Raw genomic sequence first — 6455 nt, 5'->3', positions numbered from 1 at the left:
GATATTATTTTTAAAAAAATTTAAATTGATATAAAAAATACATAAATAAATATATCTCTAACAAATAAATTATTTATAATCTTTAAAAAAGATATGAAAATAATTGATAATGATGTAATTATCTATATATGTTATTTTATCAATTTTTAAGTTACTGGAATATTTCTAAATATTTAATTAATTTTTATTTATAATAAGATGATATATCATCACTATAATTTGAACAATTATAAAAGGTACACATCTTCGTTTATTCTTAATTACAATTAGTTAATTAATATGATTTGATAAATTTTAAAATCCGTTTTAAGAAAACATAATTTATATAGGTCTTTAACATTGATTTTTATAATTTTGAAAAGAAAGATATTTAAGTAGCGATCAAAGCCTGTAACTCGTGTTAGACTAAGTAATTACTAAGAAAAACAGCCTTAGATTTCATTAACGGCTTTCTATTCTTTTTCCTTTTTGACCGGATTGTTGAAACTTGAAAGTAATGAGAACGATGAATCAAAATGGGTTACTTCCAAGACCAGGAATGGGTTTATTAGTAGTTCCTTGCTTTTAGAGTCATGAGTCCTCCACTAACGAATGTCTCATAAGACTCAAACAGATAAATTAAAGTTTCATAATTAACTATTCTAATTTATTATCATATATCAATATTCCAATGTCTCATAAGACTAAAAATAATCAAAGCCACATTTCGCATACTCACATTACCTTTCTCTTTTTTTTATCTCTAATCCAGATTGTGAAATACCAAAAGCTAAATTTGGAGTCTGACGCCTCGTGTGGATTCTTTTAGTCCACTATACTGTACCACCATTTTCTCTTGCAAGTTGTAAGTTAATAATTAATGTAAGCATATTTTATTTGCTTCAGGATACCAAATAATATGCTCCCCCGTTTATTAGTTAAGAGTTAGTTAACATCTATCTTAAGATTATTATTAATAAAAAGTTTTAACTATTTTATTTTAATAATATATAATAAATTATTTTTTAATTGAAGTACAAATTAATTAATTTTAAAATAAAAAATAATAATGAATATAAAAATAAAATAAAAAGTATTTATTCTAAGAAAAAAATTAATTTATATAATCATTTAATTATACAAAAATATTTAGACTTTAAAATTATTCTTTGGATATAATTCATAGATTGTTATTCTTATTGTGTCTAATTAAGATACTATATAGTAGTATGAACTAATTATATGTCTATTTTTGTATTAGTTATTTATAGAATTCGACTTAATTGTTCTTAAAATGTTAGTAAAAATATGTATTTCAAAATTTAATTTTAGGTTTTTGACTATTTTTATTTTTTATTTGCATAATACCGAGTCAACTAGTTTAACCAGTGACCCACCGGTTAAACCAGTGACCCAGTGATCCAGTGACTTGACCGGTTTAATTACCGGTTCGGTTCTGACAACTATGGTTAGCAGTATAGCGTAGCTTCCATCCAACTACATCATTAATTTGTTACCTAAAAGTATCTCAAAACCGATAAATTTGGAACAATTTTAAGTTCAAAGACGACATTGAAATTCCACTGCAAATTTAGGACCACTTTAAGTATTAACTTCAAATTTTAATTGATAAATTTAATATGTCTTTAATTAATAATTTAGAACACATGTTAACTAAATCAATTAATTAATTATCATTTACGAAAAGAGTATTTTTAATGGTAATCATTTTTGTAAATATTGATGATTGTAAAAAATATCATTTTTGGTAAAATTGTGATGAAGAAAAAATTGAGATAAAACTATTTTTTAATTATTAAACTCAAATACAATCATACAACAAGCTGATTTTGGACCCAAAATGACCTAACAAGGTCTGAATCCCCTGGTCCAACTGGGGTCACACTCAATTGACCCCAAGAAACTGCAAAGCGTGAAAAACATATCGAATAATTCATGATTTTAGAAACTGAAAGCTGATAATTAAAGATCGAAGAGTGCGTGTGGTAGAGAGTCTCGTCAATAAGAATGGCAATGGATTTTCATGGGCAGATGACAATGGGCTTTTATGGGGCAGAGAGTCAGAGACACTCTTTTTTTTATTTTTCATTTTCGTTTAATAAAATACTTTCCATTTTTGTTTTATTTTTGTCATAGGTTCCGTTTATTTTTTTTACGGAGAGGGATATTTGCGGATATACATAATTGGATATTATTTAATTTTATTTTTTTTTAAAATTAATACATTTATAATAAAATTTTTTATAATTGAACAAAAAATATTAAATCAAACATAATTTAAACACAAATTTAATATAATAATTATATAAAATTTTAATATATAAATTAAAATTATTTATATAATTTATATATATAAAGATATTAAAATTTTTTTTTTTAGAAATTTCATGAATTTCTATGAGACGAATACCTCAATTCCGTCTTCATTTAATCGTGAGAGTGGATTCTTATCCTGTGAGAATTTTGCAAATTCCTATTAACCTCTCTATTGCAAGTAATCTCCACAAGTATTTGAAGAATGTGAATTTTTTTGCCATCCACAATCATCAAACCCAGTTCCATGCCTTGATTATCAAATATCGTATACATGCAGAACAGCTAATGTGATTATTAAGATTTGAAAATTGGCATAGGCATATTGCAAGTTATAATAGGAAATAAAAAAATCAAATAATAATTAAATTATTTAGTATTTAAAGTTTTGAAAGGTATTTAACTTTTAAGTAATAATGCATATATTACATAAAGAAAAATAAAGAATTTAAGTTGCCAAATAGTACTCCAATAATAAATTTGTAATAAGCATCTTGGGGAGTACCACTACGTGATAAGCTTTAATTTTGAAAAGAAAAATTGCAAAAAGTAAAATGAATTTCATAATCAGTTATTTGAAATAATTACCTTTTACAAAAAAAAATGTTATATTTCAGCTGAAAAATAGTTTTAATATATTTTTTATAATAACAATAAATTACATATTTATATGATAAACTTAGTAAAAATGATATAAAATAATTATTTATACCATTTGATGTTTATAACTTTATATATATTCAATTTAACAAATTCGTTATTTAATAATTCGTTAAAAAACTTCAGATTATTTCATTCACTACAACCTAATTATTCGTTCATATGCAATATTTATATGGCTATAAATTTGATGTTATAATATTAATTTTAAAATTTTTTATTAAATGAAATAATTTCACAATTTAAATTATATTATGATTTTATATTTTTTGTAAAGTATTTTACTATCTTAATTGCAATTCAACTTCCTAAAGTGAACTTGTGGGGTTTTTTATTTATATAAATATATAAAAATATATTTGATCCGTCACCTTATAATTCGGCCTTTATCGTGCATTATAAGTTATAACTCGACCTTAATTATCATTCATTTTGTAACCGACACCTTCATTACCGACTTAATGACCATTATTCTGACTTAATGATCAACGGTCATACCATAAATTCTATTCATCAACTCTATGCCTATAAAAGACACAAATTTTCATATACACAATACATTCTAGAGACATTTTAGATATATTCTATATACATTCTATATTCATAGAATTATTATAATATACAACACATAATGACTTTTATTTCATGTCTTACATTCTATATTCATAGAATTATTCTTATACCTTTTAAACACTTACTGACTTGAGTGTTGGAGTGTCTTTTGTAGGTACCCATCTCCTTGCCAACGTATAACTCATTGCAACAAGAAGCTTGAAGGCATTTATCGATAAACGGATTATACACCGGCCAAACTCAACAAGAACAATATTAATTCCCAAAATATGTATCTAGTGAAAATTTTTTAAGAATGTATTTTTGTCATTTCATATGGAAAACCTAGAAATTGAAATTCTGATTTATTTCAAATATCTATGAAAATGAGAGAATTCATGACTGATGCATGGGAAATGATCCAAAATTCTATTTGGTAGGTCGTTCCCATATAAAAGAGTATATATGTAGAAACGTATTTTTAAAAGATTTTCATGAGATATGATTAATATTATATATATTTTTTGGTAAAATATATTTTATATATTTTTTGAAATTAAAAAAAAAAAACCCGAACTTGTGGAGTTGTGTAATAGTGGGTCGAACCTTGTTTTTCCGGGGTTTGTTTAATTGAATAACGTTGAGTGGTTAGGGCTGAAAAAATATCTGGCTGGAAAAAAGCTGGTTATTTGGACGGGAGAACTGCTTTGAGCCACTAGATTTTGATAATGAGAACCACCGAATACAGCTTTTCTTCCAACCAAAAGCTTTCAATGATAAGATCTTCAAATGATTCCATATTTCTTGAAGAAAAATGGTATATATATTATTACCTTTTTTATATTAGGTTTGGAAACGAAATTTTATCACTTGGAGCCTTGGAGGGTTATTCAATGAGAAAAAATTTTGGACACAAACTATAAAAAAATGCTAGAGAGTCAATATAATTTATTATTTTTTACTAACAGTTAATTATTAATGTTTAAAAAATTTAGTTAAAAATATATTGTTAAATTATTAAACTAAAAAATTAAATTAATAATTATAAATAATTTAGAGGAGTATTAAAAGTCAGTAAATTTTATGATTTGTAGTCATCAATTAATCATCAATATTATTTTTAGAAAAAATATATGGAACCAACTCCTAATCAGTTAAAAATGGAACAACTTAATTAATTATAATTATATTAATAATTAATTTTAAATTTTTTAAATTTAAAATTTAAAAAATTTAAAATTGATTAAGTAAACCTAATTAAAACTTATAAAAATCTTTCTCTTCTTTCTCACATTAACCTACCCACCTCCAACAACCATATAGACAGACCTCTCTCTCTCACCGCAGAAACCAAACCAAAATGGATCATTCTCTTCATTGAAGAAAGAATAGGTTCAAATTTTTATGACGACAGAATCTACTTCTCAAAAATCAGATGCAGGAACACTTTCAATTACTTTCCCTGCAACTAAAATGAAAGGTGAATTGGGATTAATTGTTTATCCTTTTTTTCCTCTAGGTATTCGATTAATAGTTAATCTGACATACTATTGACCATGCTATCTGACTTTGGTCTTTTTCTACAAAATACACATACAACAGAAATTCTGAATTTCCCGTTGAACTAAAACAGGGTTCAGAGCAGGCATTTAAATGGGCTGGTAGCCTCCAAACACCCACACAAGTTTCAGAGTCCAAACTCCGTGTTTTACAAAATATCACTTCAGCAGTTCCCTCTTAGTGTATCACAATCGCCAGTTGCAATGATGCCTCGTAGTTACACAGAAACAAAAAATGTTGCTTGCGAAAAAATTACATAAATATAAAAAAAATATTTATTTAATAAAAAAACATCCAAATGCTTAACAAAAGAAATATTCAGGTATATTTTGGCAAAAATAATTAGATATCTATAAAATTTAAAAAAAATTATGAAATTCTTAAAGAAATAGAGACATTCACATTTGCAATACGAAAAAATTCAAAAAAGATATAAAATAACATCTATTCGGTATGAAAAAGAAACATTCCGATACTTAGAAGAAGAAACATCCATGTATATTAACTTATTTTTATTAAGATGAGTTTCGAAGTCCAACCCATTAAAAAGTTGGCAGGAGTTAGCTGAATCCCCTCTTGATTTTCTAGTAAAATTATTATTTTTTAATAATATAAAATTTTATTCAATAATATAAAATTACTCATTTTTTTTAATTAAATATTGACTAAATTTTAATAAAAATACTACTCCTAGACTTTCTCAATAATAAATTCTGCTTTGAGCATTTCTCAATTCATATAATGATTTTGACCTAACATAATCTATCTTGAGCCTCCATTTTATTGGTCGTCTATTTTGAGAGCCTCGAATAATTAAATTAACTTTAGGTGGAGACGGTAGACGGTAGACGTGGAGTGATTTGGCTAAAAAAAACAGTAATCTGAAAATTTCTCAGTTTTGATCAAAATTAGAGTGACAATTTTCATTCTCTAGCAATGATTCTTGAAGTTTTCTTTCGGTTTTCGGGCAGAGATTGTTGAAATGTTTACAGGCCGAGGTCTGCAATGCATTCATCATGCTAATAGTGACTCCAATCATAGGCCCAAACCATTAACTTTCTTTCGTACATGGGCCTAAACCCTTAACTCATATTTTCAATTATATTCCCAACAACTTTACCTGTCCAAAAACTAATTTTTCGCTGAATGTCACCTCCAGAAACCCGGAATCCCATTTTGACTATCTCTATTTATAGTCCACCTGTCATAAAAAACAATTCCACATTAATTTTTACATCATAAACAGTAAATAAAAATTCAAAACATATATCTCTTCTTCATTAGGAGAAACTAACTTTAGTTTCTATTGTAATCCCACTTAATTAATTAATTAAAATACTTAAAATTAATATAATTAATTTTTTAATAAT

The sequence above is a fragment of the Arachis duranensis genome, unplaced genomic scaffold (genome assembly GCF_000817695.3).
Source record: "Arachis duranensis cultivar V14167 unplaced genomic scaffold, aradu.V14167.gnm2.J7QH unplaced_Scaffold_232525, whole genome shotgun sequence".
In the NCBI taxonomy this organism is placed as follows: domain Eukaryota; kingdom Viridiplantae; phylum Streptophyta; class Magnoliopsida; order Fabales; family Fabaceae; genus Arachis; species Arachis duranensis.
Note: the sequence above shows the minus strand (reverse complement) of the source record.